Source organism: Zootoca vivipara, chromosome 14, assembly GCF_965207765.1.
Source record: "Zootoca vivipara chromosome 14, rZooViv2.hap1.1, whole genome shotgun sequence".
Lineage (NCBI taxonomy): Eukaryota > Metazoa > Chordata > Lepidosauria > Squamata > Lacertidae > Zootoca > Zootoca vivipara.
In genome coordinates, this window is record NC_142597.1 from 34,835,855 (window position 1) to 34,856,422 (window position 20,568).

At 46.4% G+C, this 20,568-nt stretch overlaps 1 protein-coding gene across 3 annotated transcripts in view; it reads left to right on the forward strand.

The window, feature by feature from the left end:
• Window positions 1-20,568, forward strand: part of GTF2IRD1 (GTF2I repeat domain containing 1) — a 106,515-nt gene that overhangs the window by 14,452 nt on the left and 71,495 nt on the right. The window contains exon 2 of one of the 3 annotated variants that reach the window (XM_088658251.1): window positions 13,725-13,800. The exons of the other annotated variants lie outside the window; for them this stretch is intronic. The gene's annotated coding sequence lies outside the window, so the exon portion shown is untranslated. The remainder of the gene's footprint in view (window positions 1-13,724; window positions 13,801-20,568) is intronic. 3 annotated transcript variants of the gene reach the window in all.

Sequence of the window (20,568 nt, forward strand, 5' to 3'; positions counted from 1 at the left end):
TAACGTTGCTGACTGCTGGCTGCAAAGAAAAAGCATTTTGAATGAATCAGAAATTCATGCTGATGGTGCAGATAAAATAGAATGGATAGAATTCTACAGTGTGTGAAAACTGTCCAGATCCAATGATCCCCAGGCATGCAGCTCCAGATAGTGGAGATTTGAGGCACCATCCTGGCACCCAGGCATTTTCACTGGGTCGCAAGTGGCCGATAGTGTGGGAATGTTGAGGGTGACAGGAGAGGATATGTTGCTTATTAATATCCTTCCTAACTTGCACTAGCGAGTTCCTTTACTTCGCAGAGTGCATTCCCCTTTACGCAGCAGAAAACTGGTTGCAAACTTGTCCAGATTGAAATGTGTTCTAATATTTTCCTGGTAAGACCCCTTGAATCCCTCCTAAAAGAACAAAGACCCCACAGTCTTCTTAATAAGCAATAAAAAGAAAGTTTACTCACGACCAGGCAGAGCCCGGTGTGATCCCTGAAGGCAGGCTTTTAGGCTTAAAGTTACAAACATATACAAACAGGTTTACCCCATAAGGGAGATGACCTGGGGGACTGCTTGGCTGGCAAGCAGCAGTTCAAGAAGTTCACAGGACGAAAGGAAAGATGGAAGAGAGAGAGAGAGAGTGGCAGCATGTCTTGGCCTTTTACCAGGTCTGGAAAGGTCGCGCCCACCCACTAGTCACATGCAAGGAAGGATGCTCCAGCCAGGTGTAACAGGAAGTTCAACTGGCTAGAACCAACATCCCTTTGCACTTCCACTCTAGGAAAACAAGGAATGTTGTATTTGACTGCTCCCAATGGATTACATCCCACAGATAGCCAGGTGCAAAAGTGCCTGGCTAATTTCGAACACTGCTCTGATCCTGAACCTCTGCTGCCACTGCCTTGTGGGGCATCTTCAGGAGACGAAAGGGCTAAGGAGTAAAACCCTACATGAATCCGAACTGGACTTTTATGCAAGGAATGACTGGGGAAATCAAACTCGTTCACCCACTTCCAACTCTAAAGTGACAAGAGTTCTGAATTCTACCAACTCAGCAGCCCTATTCAGATGGTCTTGATCCATGCAATTAGCATAATGTAAAGAGAGAACAGGGCAAACTCTGCTGCCCTCCACCCTGGCTCGCATTTCCTGCAATATCTGTGGGGCATATTTGCATCTCTGGGAAATACATTGCCGTTTTCCTGAGCTGGAGCCTTGTGCCATAATGCCCTTAGTATGTGGACAGCATGCATCTCTCCCTCCCTCTCCCTCTGTCTCTCTTCCCCCCGCCTGCAATCTTAATGTCTAAATAGGGCTAAGACTAACACCTCATTCTGTGTAATGGGTAGATAAAATGTAAGAGCCTATCAATTTTTCATTCAGTATGGCCACTGCAGCTACTAAAGCTCTGCAAAAAATTTTTTTAAGTACAGTGGTACCTTGGTTGTTGAATAGCTTGGCTCCTGAACAAAACAGCTCCCAAACGCTGCAAGCCCGGAAGTAAGTGTTCCGGTTTGTGAATGTTTTTTGGAAGCCGAATGTCCAACGCAGCTTCCATGGCTTCTGATTGAGCGCAGGAAGCTCCTGCAGCCAATCGGAAGCCACGCCCTGGTTTTTGAAGGGTTCCGGAAGTCGGACGGACTCCCGGAACAGATTAAGTTCGACAACCAAGGTACCACTGTACAACCCTTTCCCTGTGCTTTGATGCAAAAGAAAAGAAAAGGGCCTATTATTTATCTACCCCGCTGCCCCCCTCCCATCCCACTCTGCTTTTGACAAGCTCCATATATGTTTACTTTGCTTGCATTCAGAGTCAGTTTGTGTATTGCCCGAGTCAGCTTTCATCGTGAAGTGGTCCGTAAGCATCTCTGCTGAGAGGGTTGCATTTATGCAGGTGCCATTCCCACGGGGAAAACAAGACAGTGATGTTTCGAGAAGCACCAATATCGTTAATGAATTACAAACATCAAAGCGAAGGAGTTTTCCTTTCCCTCCCTTCCAGGAGCACAATTCTCAAACCGCTAAATTAGAGACAAAAGGAGCCATTTTGAAAATGAATAAAGAAAGATGCTGCTAGGGGGAATCAAAACAAGCAATTTGCCCAAAGCCAAATATGGTCTCTCCCCCCCCCCCCCCGGTCCTGTCCTTCTGCTTTAGAAGTTCAGCCTAAGACAGAAAAAGAATGGCAGAATCTTAAAACAGCGACTGCCATTGCGGGGATGGCTATCAGTTGACGATATGTCACTGTAATCATCTATAATTATGTCCCTTTTTGTTGTCCCTGTTTACCAGTGATAGCCCCTCTGTTGTGGCGTGTCAAATATGCCTTCTCAACTACCTCCCTAGAGTTTGTGGTCAGGTTCACGCATAACACTACACCGTGGTTTGGCTTAACTATGGTTTGTACACCCAAAACCACCCAGGCCAGCTAACTATGGTTTGTTTGGACTATGAATCTTGGCTTTCATTATCTTGCTCTCCCATTGCATCCAACCCACAACCCTGGTTTGTTTCAGAGCCCTGCCCCAGAGGCTCACCCTGCTACAGAGGGGCAAGGCAAGAGTGGACTGAAAATGGGCCAGCTTTCGGTGGAACAAGCCATGGTTACTTGGCCCGTCTGCTAGAATGATCCTGGTTTGTTCAGCCAAGCATTGTTAAAGCAAACCATGGCTTAGTGTTACGTGCCCAGGCAGGCAGCCGAAAGAAGTGAAATTGCAGAGGAAGGAATTTCGATGTCTATGTATGTTGCCCAGGGCAGCCGAGGACACTGAATTGCATCAAATATGTATGAATGCTCCCTGAAAAATAGTTGGTATCCTTTAAAGAGAAACGCTATCCTTCTCACCATCGTTGGAAAGATCGTGATCAAGTGATCTGTTTATTTACTTGGTCTGCTGTTCAGATGCTAAGGGTTGGTGGGAACTTCCAAGTCTCCCTCCCACTGTCTGTGGAAGAGGAATAGAGGCAACAGCTTTACAGCCAATCAGATCAATGGTCCATCTCTTTCAGCATTGCCTACACTGACTGGCAGCAGCACCTCAGGTTTTCAGGCAGGAATAAATATGGGGAAAGTCACTTAGAGAAGGTTTCTCTTGAAGCTTTCATTTGTTTTATCCTGGACTGTTTTATTTGATGTTTCAATGTGTTGTAAGGTGCTTTAAGATGTTTTTCTTTAGACTATAAAGCTGTATAGAAATGAATAATAATAATAATAATAATAATAATAATAATAATAAATGAAATCAATTGCAAAAAGAAGGTGCAGTCTGAACAATGGAGACATACCATCACAACCAGGAGAGCTTTTGCAGCCCTGTATTTAAACTTTTCAAAGAGCAATGATATTTCTCAGCCCTTTAACATTTTCCTTCTGAGGAAAGAGATATTTTCCAGCGAAACCAGTCACTTAGCCGGCACCTCGTCAAGGTTTATTTTATTTAGAGGTTATTTTGGGATATTTATTTCTTTTCTATACCAAGTTTCTTTTGGAATATTAAAATCTATTATTTGTCTTTGAGGAATTATTAGTTGAGTTTTTTCACCTTACCTATATCTCGTTTCAGGGAGTTATCACGGCATAGTTTTGTTTTTACGCTGGTTATAACATTCCATTGTGGCAACCGTAACCTAGGTTTATGGCTCCATTTGGCAATTAGCTTATATATCTGATTTTCTACTAAACTACAACTAATCCAGAATGTGGCAGCTAGACTGGTGACTGGGAGCGGCCGCCGAGACCACATAACACCGGTCTTGAAAGATCTACATTGGCTCCCAGTACGTTTCCGAGCACAATTCAAAGTGTTGGTGCTGACCTTTAAAGCCCTAAATGGCCTCGGTCCAGTACTGTATACCTGAAGGAGCGTCTCCACCTCCATTGTTCTGCCCGGACACTGAGGTCCAGCACCGAGGGCCTTCTGGCGGTTCCCTTGTTGCGAGAAGCCAAGTTGCAGGGAACCAGGCAGAGGGCCTTCTCGGTAGTGGCACCCACCCTGTGGAACACCCTCCCACCAGATATCAAAGAGGAAAACAACTACCAGACTTTTAGAAGACATCTGAAGGCAGCCCTGTTCAGGGAGGCTTTTAATGTTTAATAGATTGTTGTGTTTTATTCTTCTGTTGGAAGCCTCCCAGAGTGGCTGGGGAGACCCGGCCAGATGGGCGGGGTATAAATAATATATTATTATTATTATTATTATTATTATTATTATTATTATTATTATTATTATTATTATAACCGGGGGAAACTAACACAGTAACCTCCATATCTGAATTGCACCCCTTGCTTGAAACCTTGGGAAATCACTCCCAGTGACTCTATGCAGATAATACTGAGTTAGGCTGGCTCAACAGAAGAGAGCTTCCGACACGAAAATGTCAGGTGGAGGTGTTTGCATTCGTTTGTGTGGTTCCTCTCCTGAAAGGTGCAGGTAGTGCAGACGGGAAAAGGAATAAATAAGGCTGTTCTTCCAGTATTTGCTCTTCGATTCAAAAAATAGCAGCATGCAAAGCTTTCTCATCTCCATCTTCCTTTTGGTACCGTTCCTGGAGATTTCTTCCTTGCAGTCATCTTCAGCCGGGAAATGGCTTGGCAGCAAATACCGCTTCTGATTTCCTGTGTGACTTTCTCAGATCCCCTAACCTCTTGCAACTCACCTTCTGTCTCTGTGTGTCGCTGATAGAAAAAGGAGAAGCTGTTTTCGAGAGAAAACGAGAGTCGCTTTTTCGGATTTACGCTGCTTCCGATCGCAAGCACTTTGATCACAGGAGGAGAAGTCTAGGTACTGGCAAATGTGTTTTGCCCTTCATCCTTCGGGCCATGGCAAGATATAATTAAGGGTGGCGTCTGATGGTTACTGTCACAAGCGAGGCTCCAGAGTCTTGATTTACGTGGAGAGGCCTTTAGATCCGGGTGATCCCATTTGCCCTGATACCTCTTGGGGGGAAATTGTGGAGCGTCATTTTTTGTTACCGCCTGTAGTGGCTGACCTAAGATCATACGATGAGGTGGCGGATGAGCTCAGTGGTCCATTTAATCCTGCATCTCGCTTCCCTACCTATGGGAAGCAGGACATGAGTGTAATAGCCCTTTTGTTCCCCGGCAGCTGAAATTCAGAGGCATGATCCCTCTGACTCTCTACTAATATAGGTATAATTAGTAGCCATACACAAACCTTTCCTTCGCCATAGATTTATCTGATCGCTTCTAAAGGGCGACCATCACTCCCGGTAGCAAAGCTGCTTAGCAGAATCCAGAAGGAAAAATGCCAACAACTACATCACTGAAAAAACTTGAAAAGAAACAGCGTATAATTTGAGGAGGAAGGGGACAGGGAGCTTTTCTCTTTCTTACTTTGGCCTTTGTACATAGTGGGGAGACATTCAACCAAACATACAGAGGAAATCTCCCTCAGAACGACACAGCCAATCGGAGCATGTTCCACCTCAGCAAAGATCATGCCACTCTGCCTGGTTGCTAAGCAACACCACCTGTCCCCCTCCCCTGGCTAGTTGACGTTAGCACTGACAGAATTAGCCCTTAAGCTGCAAACTGAATGATCCCTGATATTTCACTTCCAACGATCACATCTTGCAGCAGATACTCATTACTCCTTGAATGAAGAAGTGCTTTCACTTCTTGAATGAGAGCCAGTGTGGTGTAGTGGTTAAGAGCAGTAGACTTGTAATCTGGGGAACCGGGTTCACGTCTCCGCTCCTCCACATGCAGCTGCTGGGTGACCTTGGGCTAGTCACACTTCTCTGAAGTCTCTCAGCCCCACCCACCTCACAGGGTGTCTGTTGTGGTGGAGGAGGGGAAAGGAGATTGTTAGCCGCTTTGAGAATCCTTCGGGTAGTGATAAAGCGGGATATCAAATCCAAACTCTTCTTCTTCTTTCTTGTGTGTACCCTGAAGCTCCTACCCGTCAGTTTCTAGTAAAAGGAGCTAGGAAGAATATTTTTTTTTATCTCCGACCACACCCTGAATAATTTTAGAACAGTCGTGTCAATCAGTTCATTAAATTTAGTAGCCTTCAACAGTGGGAGTAGGCCACCGGGGAGAGAGGGCCTTCTTAGTGGCACCCTAGCTACGGAATAGTCTCCTGCTTGTTTTGCTTAGGTTAGGAACAGCCTAGACAGCTGCCTGAAAGTCATGTTCTGGTGGCAACACTCATCTCCTTCCTCTGGTAAAGCCCGTCATGCCATTTTTGTTTCCAGCTTCCCGAAGGCTGCCGTTTCTGATTAAGAGTCGCTGCTGCTACTACTTCTTCTTTTTTAAAAAATATAATTTTCATTCCTTCCCCCACCACCCCGAAGGCAAGTTTTGTTTGCAGGATTAGAAGCAAATAAATATTTATGCAATATGCAAATAAGACGTGATAAGATTTGAGCGCCGTGGAAAACGGGAAGCCTTTTAAGAGTTGCGGGGAGGAGATTAGGCAGCGTTTGCTGGCGTACCAAATTCCTTGTTGTCTGAAGAGGAGGTTTCGTCTCCCTCACTTTCCCTAGTAGGAATGCAGGAAGGGAAGGAGGAGCAAGAAGAGCATGGCTGCAGGATCAGGCCAAGGCCCATCTAGTCTGGCAGCCTATATTCCAGAGCAACTGGCTGGCCAGATGCCTCTGGGAAGCTCACAAGCAGGAATCAAGAGCAAAAGTCCTCTCCTGATTTACCTTCCCCAGGCATATTAGAGCCATTGCTGCTGGTGGTCCTGCAGGTTGTAAACAAGCATTATGGCTGGTGCAGCTGAGAGCCTTTATCCTAATGAATTCATCAAATCCCCTTTTTAGAAACCTGTAAGTTGCTGACATACCTTCCAACATTTCTCCGATGAAAATGGGGACACCCTATTCCATTATTATTATTATTATTATTATTATTATTATACATCGTTATACAAGATCTTCATTGGCTCCAAGTACGTTTCCAAGCACAATTCAAAGTGTTGGTGCTGACCTTTAAAGCCCTAAACGGCTTTGGTCCTGTATATACACTGGGGTCGAGCGCCGAGGGCCTTCTGGCGGTTCCCTCACTGCGAGAAGCAAAGCTACAGGGAACCAGGCAGAGGGCCTTCTCGGTAGTGGCACCCGTCCTGTGGAACGCCCTCCCATCAGAGGTGAGAGAGATAAACAACTACCTGACATTTAGAAAATACCTAAAGGCAGCCCTGTTTAGGGAAGTTTTTAATCTGTGATATTTTAATGTATTTAATGTGTGTTAGAAGCAGCCCGGGGGGGGGGGACCCAGCCAGATGGGCGGGGTATAAATAATAATAATAATAATTATTATACCCCACCCATCTGGCTGGGTTGCCGCAGCAACTCTGGGCAGCTTCCAACATATATAAAAACATACTAAAACATTAAACATTAAAAACATCCCTATACAGGACTGCATTCAGATGTCTTCTCAAGGTTGTATAGTTACTTATCTCCTTGGCTTGGGGGTCGCATAGCTCCATATCCTCCAACATTTCTCCCATGAAAATAGGGATGTCCTAAGGAAAAGCGGGACATTCCAGGATCAAATCAGAAACTGGGATGGCTTCTGTAAATCTAGGACTGTCCCTGGAAAATCGGGACATTTGGAGGGTCTGTTGTTGCAAAATCCACTGTTTAGCTGTGGATCTTGAGATGCTCAGGTAATTAGTATTCCATACGCCAAATATTCATCTGCAAACAGCATATGCTCCAGTTGTCCCTGTTTGCTAGGCACAGCCTCTATTTCCTGGCCTCAGTCTCTAGCACGTAGCAGCATAGGGAGCTGCCTTCCACCGGAGTCAGAACATTGGTCCATCTAGCCCAGTACTGTCAACACTGACGGGCAGCTGCTTATCAGGGATTCGGGCAGAAGTCTTTCCCAGCCGGGGATTGAGCATAGGAAGGTTTGCATGGAAAGGATGTGCTCTGCCACTGAGGCCCCATACATTCAAATCATACCACTTTTAAGTTTCCCCCAAAGAATCTTGGTACATGCTCCTTCACCTTCTGATTGATAAATCCTGATGAGACTGAGGCTAAACCCATAGAGGGGTCTGGAGCAGAGAGAGTGAAGAACCAGCAAGTTAGAGGGGCTGAGAACATTGAATCAGAGCACCAAAGGTGGTCAGATCTGGGTCCTTCAGAACCATGGACAGTTCTCAGGAAGCGGAGGAGTTGCTTGGATGTGCTCTTCTTTGGACTTAGTGACATAGCAAGGTCAAGGAAAAGTCCCCCTGCCGCCAACAACTGGCAGTAGTATTATTGCACTTCAGCCAAGCTCTTTCACAGAGCCTTGCTTTCCTTCACAAACCACCATAAGGTCTCCCGACACCGAGCCTCGGAGACCAAACCTTTCAAACTTGCACTGATTTTAACCAACTTTTCCATGACGGTTCCTGAGTCCAAGGGGCTGATTTTCATGGTTGGATACGGTCGGGTGGCAATGTGAATCCATATGGTGGACTGTAACCATTGGTCTTTAGCCGCTGGGTTCAAAACTGCACTGATTTTTTTGTTTTGTTCCTTTGAATTCCTGAGCAACGGCAGCAGGTAATGAGGCTGCTAGTAATAAGTAATCCACAGATCAGTGGTAGAGCACATGTTTTTCATGCAGAAGGTCCCAGGTTTAATCCCTTGCATCTCCAGATTAAAAAGGATTAGGGAGCGGGTGATGGAAACGGGACTCTGGAGAGCCTCTGACGGTTGGGAGTGGACAATACTGAGTTAGGCAGCCAAAATGTCTGAGCTGGTGTAAGGCGGCTTCGTCTAGTCATTAGGGATTGTTCTGTGGTCTGACTCATAGCCAAAGGCAAGCCTTAGGCTCCAACTACAGTGTACATTTAAAGCACCACGAAACCGCTTCATTCAGCCATGGCTTCCGTCCAAGAATCCTGGGAGCTGTAGTTTCTTTTCCAAGGCTGTTGAGAGTTGTTAGCAGGTTGCCTACCCCCCCCCCTCCCAAGAGCTACAATTCGCACAGCTCCCTCTGAAGGATTGTTAAAGCACCCAGGGAATTGTAGCTCTGTGAAGTGGAAAGGGGGTCTCCTAACAATCCTCAGCACCCTTAGCGAACTACAGTTCCCAGGATGCCTTGGAGGAAGCCACAAACAGTTAAAGTTGTATAATAGTGCTTTCAAAGTACAGTCATACCTCGGTTTGAGAATGCTGCGGTTTGAGTACTTTCAGTTTAAGTACTCCGCGGACCCGGAAGTGTTTACTTCCAGGTTCCACGGTGCGCGCATGCGCAGAAGCGGCGCTCAGTTGAAGTACTTTTCGGGGAGCGAATGGCTCCCCAGAACCAATTGAGTATTTAAACTGAGGTACCACTGTATAGTGCAAATGGGGCCTCCATTTCAAATCTTCACTCAAGCCATCAAACATACTGAATGACTTTGGGGGTCCCTCTCCCTCTCCCTCCCTCCCCCATACCCCCTCCCTCCTTCCCTCCCTCATTTTTTCAACCTTTTCTACCTCGCAGGAAGTGTTAGAAACTCTCATGTATAAACCCTTAAGCAAGGGTTACAGCCACCAATATGTAATGTCTAGTTGCCGTTTGGGGGACAAACGGCTCGAAAGTCGTGTTATTCAATATGGCGTTTTGGTTCCTGAAATTTGTTCTGATTGTGCAGATAAAATAGCACAGGTAGAATTCTACAGGATGTGTTGCTAGTGTGTGAAAACAGTCAAGATCCAATGATCCCCAGGCATGCACCTCCAGATGGTGCAGGCGTCAGGCGCCATCCCGGCGCCCGGGCATCTTCACTTGGTCGCAAGTGGCCGATAGCCAGGTGCAAAATGCACCTGGCGAATTTAAAATGCTGTTTCGCAGGACTGCTGCAAGGATAAAACGAGGGCGGAAGTTATAGGGAACCAGGCAGAGGGCCTTCTCAGTAGTGGCCCCCACCTTGTGGAACGCCCTCTTGTCAGATGTCAAGGAGATAAGTAGCAATATGACATTCAGAAGATACAGTGGTACCTCGACTTAAGGATGCCTCGACTTCTGAAGGTTTCGACTTCCGAAGTCCGCTAACCCAGAAGTATTTTTGCCGCGCGTGCGTTCTGCGCCAAGCGCAAAATCGTGCTTTGCACATGTGCAAAATGGATGCTTCGACTTACGAAGGATCCGACTTCCGAAGAGCGCCGCGGAACGGATCGCCTTCGTAAGTCGTGGTACCACTGTATCTGAAACCAGCTCTGTATAGGGGAGTTTTTAATGTTTGATGTTTTACTTTGTTTTTATATTTTGTTGGAAGCTGCCCAGAGTGGCTGGGACAACCCAGTTAGATGGGCAGCGTACTATTACTACTACTACTAATAATAATAATAATAATAAGATGATGATGATGATGACTACTCCACCTGGAGCCCCTTGGAGGAAAGGTGGAATCTAAGTGCAAATTAATAACCCATGCTTTTGTTTTTAAATGTGGGGAACAGGTTAGCGTGGAAACGCTGCGTGTGCAGCGCTTCCTCCAGAGTCCCCATCGCCTCGGGGGACGCATTTTTTGCCTCATGAAATGTGACTAATTATTTACTTGACGGTAGGCCTCTCTCCGTAGGCCCTCCCTTTTGAGTTGGGGGAGCAAAACACACACAACCACCCCGTGTATACAAAACCCTAGTCAAGGGAGCTCCCTTTCCAGGTGGGAACAACAGGCTTTTTATATTGCCTCTTCTGGATCTCGCCAAGCGGGCGAGAATAAAGATTTACAGTGTTTGGGAGATTAAAGGCCCTTGTTACGTTGTTCAAATACCACGAGATTAGTTTCCAAGGCGACGGGTGCCAGTTGCCATAGGCACCGTAGGGGCCTGGAATTGAGATTGAGGATGTATTTATTTATTTTTTACCCTGGTCACGCAAACAGTAGCTGAACCGCAGTCGTGTGTGCATGCGTGCATGTGTTTAGCAGAAAGCAAGGAGAGGGTGGGGGGAAAAGATTGTTGTGACTCTGAAATTTTGATTTTTTTGTGTGTTTTTATATATGTTTGAAGCTGCCCAGAGTGGCTGGGGCAACCCAGGGTATAAAACAGGCATAGACAACCTTGGCTCTCCAGATGTTTTGGAACTACAACTCCCATGATCCCTGACCACTGGCCCTGTTAGCTAGGGATCATGGGAGTTGTAGTTCCAAAACATCTGGAAAACCAAGGTTGCCTATGCCTGGTATAAAACAACAGCAACAGCAACAGCATTTATTATTATTATTATTATTATTATTATTATTATTATTATTGAATAGGACGTCCCTGTTTTCATCGGAGACATGTTGGAGGATATGTCTTTATTGTTTCATCACTCGCTGTTTGCCGCCCTGGCTTTTTGGGGTGGAAGGGAAGGATATAAATTTAATTATTAAATTAACTATGTGGAGCACAAACACTGCTCCAAGGGAGCCGATTTCGTTTCACTTCCTCTAGATTTGTGACTCAGGTCATTCTTGTTTAAGGAGCCCTGATTGGTTGAGGAATTCCTTGCTCGGTTCCTGCTTCTCTTGTTTTCATTTCATTATATCGGATCATTTTCTCAGTGCGTATTTCTAAATTTGATAGATGCCTTTTGTCCAAAAGGCAAGGTGAATCTCTCCCCCCCCCCAATAAAATAAAGTTAAATAGTAACAAGTACTGAGGTGTCCTTAATAACATAACAAAATTTGGGAAAAAAAACTATTCTCCTGCAAAAATTATTTGAAAGGTCACTCCCTTTTCTTAAATCCCAGCTTAAAGAGTAGGGTTGGCGGATAACTGGTTTTCAACACTGTGATATATCACCAGCTAAACATCGCAATATACTGATATATCACGATGTCTGAAATAAGGATGGAGCTATGTAGAGGCATTGGCTGGTTTCACAGTTTTCCCTGCATTGTGATTTTTGCATAGCACACACACACACACACACCATGATGCCAGGTCCAAAATTATGAAACGGACATCAATATCGATATATCACCCAGCCTTACTTAAGAGATCTGTGTGTTTCTAAGACTTACATCTTGCATTTCTTTTTTAAAAAAAGTTCCAAGTGCAGACTTTCATTATCAGTGACTTTGGAAGGTACATGTTGATTGGCAAGGCATTTAACGGCCTTTCTCGAGGGAATGCAGAAAGCAATCTTTGTGATTAGGAAGAGGGGAGCGAAGGGGAGAGGGAATAGGCTGCTAGTGATGAATTGAGATGGTCTTCGTTCATTAATACACCTTGCTAATTTTAGCCTTCCTTCTGAAATGTTTGCTTCTGTGATGTGCAATTTCCCAGCTAGCATCGGAAGTTTGTTTTCTTTCTTTTTATGGGGTGGTGCCCCCAGAAGTGGCTTCCGGGTCCAGCCAGTGACCCATCTAGTTCAGCACAATGGCCAACCTGATGCCTGCGGAAAAACCAACAAGCAGGATTTAAGCATAAGAGCTCTCTTCTCTCCTGTGGTTTCCAGCAACTGGTATTCAGAAGCATTGCTGCCTCCAGCCATGGAAGCAGAGCATAGCCATCATGGCTAGTAGCCCTTGATAGCCTTATCCTCCCTGAAATTGTCCAATCCTTTTTTGAAGCCATCTAGTTTGGAGGTCATCGCTGCCTCTTGTGGCAGTGAGTTCCACAGTTTAACTATGCACCGCGTCCTGAATCTTCCCATGTTCAGATGTCTAGGAATTCTATTGTAATGAGAGAGGGAGAAGAAAACCTTTCTCTATCCACTACCTCTACACCATGATGAATCTATATATATATATAAATGTAAACTGGCCATGTCTGTTAGTATCCACTTTTCACCAACACCTGTGCCAGGTAAAACCCCCAAAACGTTGTGTTTCAAAACACACCACTCAGATGAAAATGCATGCTGGGAAAAGAACCAGGTTGCAAACCAGTGCCCTCTAGCGGCAGCTACACTGGTACTGCACCTATAAAACCTTCCCTCTCCACAGCACCTCGGCTCCCGTTTACATACTAGCCCCGAAGCCTTTACAGACTAGGCTGAATGGAGGTACTGACTCGCCAGGGTGGGGGAAGAGGGGAAGTGATAGGTCAGGACGCGGTGGGACCAGTCACAGGGATGAGCGGGGGGGGGGAGGAGGGAGCGTGATACGTCATGGGTCGGGACGGGGGGGGGAATCACAGGGATAAGCCGGGGACGGGGTATGTCATGGATCGGGACAGGATGGGGGGAATCACACAGACGAGCCACAGCAACGCATGGCAGAGCCAGCTAGTACTTTTATAAACTTCTATCGTGTCACTTCCTACTTGCCTTTTCTCCAAACTAAAAATTCCCAGGCGCTGCAACCTTTTTCCGTCGGGGAGTTGCTCCATCTCCTTGGTCATTTCAGCGGCCCTTTTCTGAAAGATTTCCTCGGGAGATCCAGGAAATTTGTGCCCGTATAACACAAGCGCATGTGTGCAGGTGAAGCAGGATTCACCAGCGACATTTCTCAGAAGCACATTTAAATCCTGGGAACTGCGATTTGTTAAGGGTGCTGGAAGTTGCAGCTCTGCAAGGAGTTAAACTGCAGTCCCCAGGATTCTTTGGGGGAAGTCGTATGCTTTAAATGTGCTTCAATGTGCCTTGCCTTGCCCTGGCCTGTGAGCTTGAGAAGCCAAGCCACTGCTTTCTCGTACTTTCTCCCTGCTTTGACCATATGTCTTGCCGCCTCTTGGCTCCCTTCTGTCTACCACCCCTACATGCCACTGCTAATTTACTGTAGCATTCAGCATTGACTATTGTCTGATGCCCCCAGAAACTGAAGCGGGCTTTTTTGTTTGTTTGGCAGAGGAGCCGAGTCGAATGTTCAACGGCAGGCCGAAATTTCGCACAACCGAACCAGGCCTATGTGAATTTAATTACAGGTGTGTTCATCCTTGTGTTTTTTTTTCTCAAGGAGAATGACATCTAAATAATCTCATGTGCTCATTCGCCTTCCTCTACGCTTTGAGAGAATTTAGAAGCAAGGAAAACAGTGGCTGTGGGGTGTGTGAGTGTGTAGTGCTTTGCTGCAGCACACGAGAGTTTATTTCTTTGATCTCAAACAGCCCCATCACCAAAGGGATGCTGAACCCCAGGGAGAGGCATCCTTTTGAAACAGAAGCTTGAACGAATTCCCTCCAGATCTTCCAGAAATCAAAATAGAACGGCCTCTCTTTTTTCATGTCGGCAAAAGCTGTCTTGATTTTTTTTTTTAATGCTTTGCTCTCTCCCTTCCTCTATTCCCCTTAAACTACCCTGGGAATTGTAGCTCTGTGAGGGGAATAGGGGTCTCCTAACAACTCTCAGCAACTTAAGAAACTATGGTTCCCAGGATTCCTTGGGGGAAGCCATGGCTGTTTAAGAACCGGGAGGCTGCATAGAATCATAGAATTGTAGAGTTGTGAAGGGACCCCGAGGGACATCTAGTCCAACCCCCTGCAATGCAGGAATCTCAACTAGATCATACATGACAGGTGGCCCATCCAACCTCTGCTGAAAAATTTCCAAGGAAGGGGAATCAACCGCCTCTCCTGGGAGTAGGTTTCACAGTCAGAAAGCTCTGACTGTCAGAAAGCTTTTCCTGATGTTTATCTCCTTTCTTGTAACTTGAATCCATTGGTTCGCGTTCTACCCTCTGAAGCAGGAGAAAACAAGCCAGCCCTTTAGATAGGAGTATCATGGTGTCTCTCAGTTTACCAGGCAAAACATACCCACTTCCCTCAACTGTTCCTCATAAGGCTTGGCTTCCAACCCCTTGATCATCTTGGTTACCCTCCTCTGCACACATTCCAGTTTGTCAATATCCTCCTTAAATTTTGGTGCCCAGAACTGGAAACAGTGCTCCAGGTGTTGTCTGACCAAGGCGGAATAGTGGGATAGTTTATCCACCTTTGATCCCCACCCTGCACTCATCTCTCACCTGTGGTTCTTAGAAGCTGTCGGCATGTGCCAGTGGCCACACTACAGGAATGGCTTTGACTGGTTGGCTAAACCAGGTGAGGGTAGCCAATGGGTCTCCAACCCTCAGTGCGGTAGGGACTTCCCCTGCATGCAGCAGATTGAATGGATGAGACCAATAGTGGGCCCAATGGTCAAGAAGGTGGTTTCTGCATGTGCTATAGAGGGGCACATGGGGCTCATCAGCCTGGGAAGGGAGCCCATCTAGGAGAAGGAAAACTCCGTTGCCTTGCAGGACATCTTCAGGAGAAGAAAAGGCTAAGGAGTAGCACAATTCTGGAGTGGAGTTCCTAAGACGGTTGGATGGTGTCTTGTACGCCTCCTTCCGGCAACTCCTGCAGCCAAACTGGCGCCAAAAGTATTGCTCTGCTTTCCTTTGAACCACATAAGTGAGGCCAACGGAGGGGGAGTTGTCTTGTTGTCTGGACGGCCCAGGATCTCCAGACACACTGCCTAGGCTTGTGCCCCTGAGAGGTCACTTCAGTGCTGCTAACACAGCGGTTTGACTTCACTCCCCATAGGTGCACTCCATTGTCTCTCAAGAGATGCCAACAATTGCTTACCTTGATTGTGGCACTAGGCCAGGGGTCAGCAACCTTTTTCAGCTGTGGGCCGGCCCACCGTCCCTCAGACCATGTGGTGGGCCGGTCTATATTTGGGGGGGGGGGAAATGAGCGGATTCCTATGCCCCACAAATAACCCAGAGATGCATTTTAAGTAAAAGTACACATTCTACTCGTGTAAAAACACTAGGCAGGCCCCACAAATAACCCAGAGATGCATTTTAAATAAAAGGACACATTCTATTCATGTAAAAACACCAGGCAGGCCCCACAAATAACCCAGAGATGCATTTTAAATAAAAGGACACATTCAACTCATGTAAAAACACTAGGCAGGCCCCACAAATAACCCAGAGATGCATTTTAAATAAAAAGACACATTCTACTCATGTAAAAACACTAGACAGGCCCCACAAATAACCTAGAGATGCATTTTAAATGAAAGGACACATTCTACTCATATAAAAACACGCTGATTCCCGGACTGTCTGTGGGCTGGATTGAGAAGGCGATTGGGCCGCATCCGGTCCACGGGCCTTAGATTGCCTACCCCTGCACTAGGCTTCTTTTGATGCAGCGTAGAATAGCATTAGCTGTTTTTGCTGCTGTCGGCCCATGTTACGCTTGTATTCTACCAAGACCCTTAGACATATAGTGCAGATACGGTGGTTTCTAGTGTTCCTTTTAAATCAGCAAATATGGAAACACCTTCAAGGTATTGTAATTCCCCTCTGCAATATAACAAAGCTAAGCCTAATCTTACGTACAGGCCTACTAGCACACATTTGCATTGTCTGCATGCTACTAGTCCTCAAAGAGGAGCGATTAATCCTGGATTCCCCCCTCCTCCTTCTCCTCCTATCTTGTGGCTGGCAGGCAGGCTGTGTTCGCAAGTTGTGTTGCCAGCCTGCCCTAGAAAAAGTGGGGAGAGAAAAGGGTGGTCCAAGGGTCTGTGGCGTTACTAGACAATGTTTCCCATTGCATTTCGGGTGCTTTTTGAAACGGGAAGCATTTCTAGCGATGCAGGGTTGGTCGTTGTCCAGGGCCCAATGAATACAGGGTGTGTTCCTGCGCATGTCTTGTGAGCAAAAGGCTTAATCAATTTGAGGCCCCTGAACCTTCTTTCAAAGCCAGAGTCATCACACACCCTCCCTTCTCCCTGCAATGAGGACATGAGGACATGCCTTGGATTTGAGTAACCACAGCTTTGCCCTCCATGTCTTGGCCCCATGACTCTTCTCTCGGAGTCTTGTGGCTTCCGGAGAGGCCTGGGCCCCGGCGCCTCTATCTGTACAAACCCATCGGTTTCTCCATGGGCAGGTACCTCAGCAAGGACCTGTTTGTTTAGTTAGTCCAAAGAGAAGTTCATATCTGAGGCACCCGTCTAAAAGCTCCTTCAGGGAGCTTCAGTGGGGTAGTAATAATAATAATAATAATGATAATAATAATAATAATAATAATAATAATAATTTATTATTTATACCCCGCCCATCTGGCTGGGTTTCCCCAGCCACTCTGGGCGGCTTCCAACAGAAACATAAAATAAAATAATTTATTAAACATTAAAAGCCTCTCTAAACAGGGCTGGCTTCAGATATCTTCTAAAAATCCGGTAGCTCTTTTTCTCTTTGATATCTGATGGGAGGGCGTTCCACAGGGCGGGTGCCACTACCGAGAAGGCCCTCTGCCTGGTTCCCTGCAACTTGGCTTCTTGCAGTGAGGGGACCACCAGAAGGCCCTCGGTACTGGACCTCAGTGTCCGGGCAGAACGATGGGGGTGGAGACACTCCTTCAGGTATACTGGACCGAGGCCATTTAGGGCTTTAAAGGTCAGCAGCAACACTTTGAATTGTGCTCAGAAACATACTGGGAGCTAATATAGATCGGTGAGACCAGTGTTGTGTGGTCTTGGTGGCCGCTCCCAGTCACCAGTCTAGCTGCCGCATTCTGAATTAGTTGTAGCTTCTGGGTCACCTTCAAAGGTAGCCCCACGCAGAGTGCATTGCAGTAGTCCAAGTGGGAGTTAACTAGAGCACGCACCACTCTGGCGAGACAGTCTGCTGGCAGGTAGGGTCTCAGCCTGCGTACCAGATGGAGCTGATAGACAGCTGCCCTGGACACAGAATTGACCTGCGCCCCCATGGACAGCTATGAGTCCAAAATGACTCCCAGGCTGCGCACCTGGTCCTTCAGGGGCACAGTTACCCCATTCAGGACCAGGGAGTCCTCCACACCTGCCTGTTCCCTGTCCCCCACAAACAATACTTCTGTCTTGTCAGGATTGAACCCCAATCTGTTAGCCACCATCCATCCTCCAACCGCCTCCAGGCACTCACACAGGACCTTCACCGCCTTTACTGGTTCTGATTTGAAAGAGAGGTAGAGCTGGGTATCATCCACATACTGATGAACACCCAGCCCAAACCCCTTGATGATCTCTCCCAGCGGCTGCATGTAGATGTTAAAAAGCATGGGGGAGAGGACAGAACCCTGCGGCACCCCACAAGTGATAGCCCAGGGGTCTGAACACTCATCCTCCACCACCACTTTCTGAACATGGCCCAGGAGGAAGGAGCGGAACCACTGTATGACAGTGCCCCCCAGCTCCCAAGCCTTCTAGACGGCCCAGAAGGATGTTATGGTCGATGGTGTCAAAAGCCGCTGAACGAATGTCTTGTCTCAGTAATGGACTGGATGAGAGCCAATGAATTGAAGCTCGATCCAGGAAAGTCTATGGCACTGTTAGGAGGTGGTTCTCCAGACTGGATGGATGGTCACATGCTCCTGATGGGGTTACACTGCCTCTGAAGGAGTGGGTACATAGCTTGGGGTCCCCCTGGATCCTTTGCTGTCACTTGAAGCTCAGGTGGCCTCGGTGTCACAGAGTGCCTTCCATCAGCTTCGGCTGGTGGCCCAGCTGCACACTTATCTGGATAGAGATAGACTAACTTCTGTTGTCTATGCTCTGGTAGCCTCTACGTTAGATTACTGCAACGTGTTATATGTAGGGCTGCCTCCGAAGACAGTTTGGGAATTTCAGCTGGTGCAGAATGACACTGATCCAAGCCTGCTTGCATAGTTCTGGTTTTGACCCACAACTTTAAATCCAAGTCTGGCCTATGAAACTTGGCTTGCTTCACTTCTGCTTTTATTTATTGAAAAGCTGTGGTTCCCACACGCTTCCCCAACCTCAAAACTCCTGTTTCGTTTGGCAGTTGTGTGTGGTTATTACATAAGCCTCTCACCACAGACGATGTTTTTCTGCTAGGCCTTGGGGTGGCCTGGTGACAAACAAGGATGCTGTGAGCTTGTGCCCCTTTAATAGTCAAGTAGAAGAAGGAATTTCAGCAGGCTTCTTCTACACAGCGGTGTATAAGCCCTTTTCTTGTTTTCACCTGTGACAATCTGCTTCTTTTATCTATTATTTGTTAAATTTGTTTCCCACCCTTCCTCCTCAAGCAGCGCAGGGCGGCAAACAGATACAATGACAACCACAAAGGTTGCCAGGAATAGTATTCTTCGGGCACCAAATGTCAGGGCAAACTTTTACATTCCTCCTGAAAGTTAATAATGACAAAGATGAAGATAATAATGACAGAGACTAACTAGGAAGGGCATTCCACAACCAAGGGGACCACCACTGAAAAGGCCCCACCAACGTAAAATTTACATTACAGTCATACCTCGGGTTAAGTATGCTTCAGGTTGAGTACTTTCAGGTTAAGTATTCCGTGGACCCGGAAGTGTTTACTTCCAGGTTCCGCCACGCGTGCATGTGCAGAAGCGATCTGCGTGCTTCGCGCATGCGCAGAAGCACTCTATCGGCACTTTGTGCACTATCGCCGCTCAGGTTAAGTACTTTTCGGGGTGCAAATGGCACCCTGGAACTAATTAAGTACTTAACCCGAGATACAGTGGTACCTCTACTTACGAATAACTCTACTTACGAATGTTTCTACTTACGAACAGAGCTCCATCCGCCATCTTGGATGTGGTTTAGATTTTTTCTACTTACGAATTTTTAGATAGGGTTGCTTCTACTTACGAATTTTTTCTCCCAATGCATTCCTATGGGATTCGACTTACAAATGTGCGTTCGGAACACATTAAATTCGTAAATAGAGGTACCACTGTACCACTGTACTGTCTTATTTATTTTATAGTACAGTACATTGATGATTGCCTTCATTTTGTGGATCAACGGTCTCATTAGACAGTAGAATTCGTGTTAAATTGCTGTTTTAGGGGGTGTTTTTCATTGTATGGAACGGATTAATCCACTTTCCATTACTTTCAATGGGAAAGTTTGCTTCAGGTTAAGTACGGAATTCCGGAACCAATTAAGTACAGTGGTGCCTCGCTTAACGAATGCCCTGCTTAACAAAATTTCTGCTTAACGAAAGGATTTTTCGAGCGGAGGTTGCCTCGCTAGACGAATTCGTTTTATGAAAAATTCATCTAGCGAATCGCGATTTCCCATAGGAATGCATTGAAATTCAATTAATACATTCCTATGGGCAAAAAAAAATTCCAAAAAAAAATTCCAGTGCATTCCTATGGGATTCGCTAGATGAATTTTTCGTTATAAGAAAAGACCCATGGAACGAATCAAATTCGTCTAGCGAGGCACCACTGTAGTTCCCCCACCCTCTTTTGCCTCTGGCCCCGCCCACTGCTGGCATGCAGCTGTTGGAAGGTTATTTCTTTTTTATTGTACAGACCTACACCTCTACCATCCTGGGAAGCATATATGTGCCTCTCCCCACCAGCTTTCAGATGTGTCCGAAGTATGACAACTTTTTCTAAAATAGGTGGTGTTGGTGGTGGGGACTTGCTTCTCCCCAAAGCTGTACAACTATGGGGGAAAGTTTACTCCTGTGTCTACTGTTAGTCCTACTCTGAGTAGACAGACTGAAATTAGTGAATACGGCAAAAGCCACTGCTGCACCACACATTTAAATAGGGTTGCCAGACTCAATAGAGGACAGGACTTCTGTGCCTTTTAATTGCCCTGCTCTCTTTTGAGTCTGGAAACCTTAAAGAGAAACCAGCTTGGAAATTAAACAAAGGGTCTGCTGGTTTCTCTTTAAGGTTTCCAGACTCAAGAGAGAGCAGGGCAATTAAAGGCAC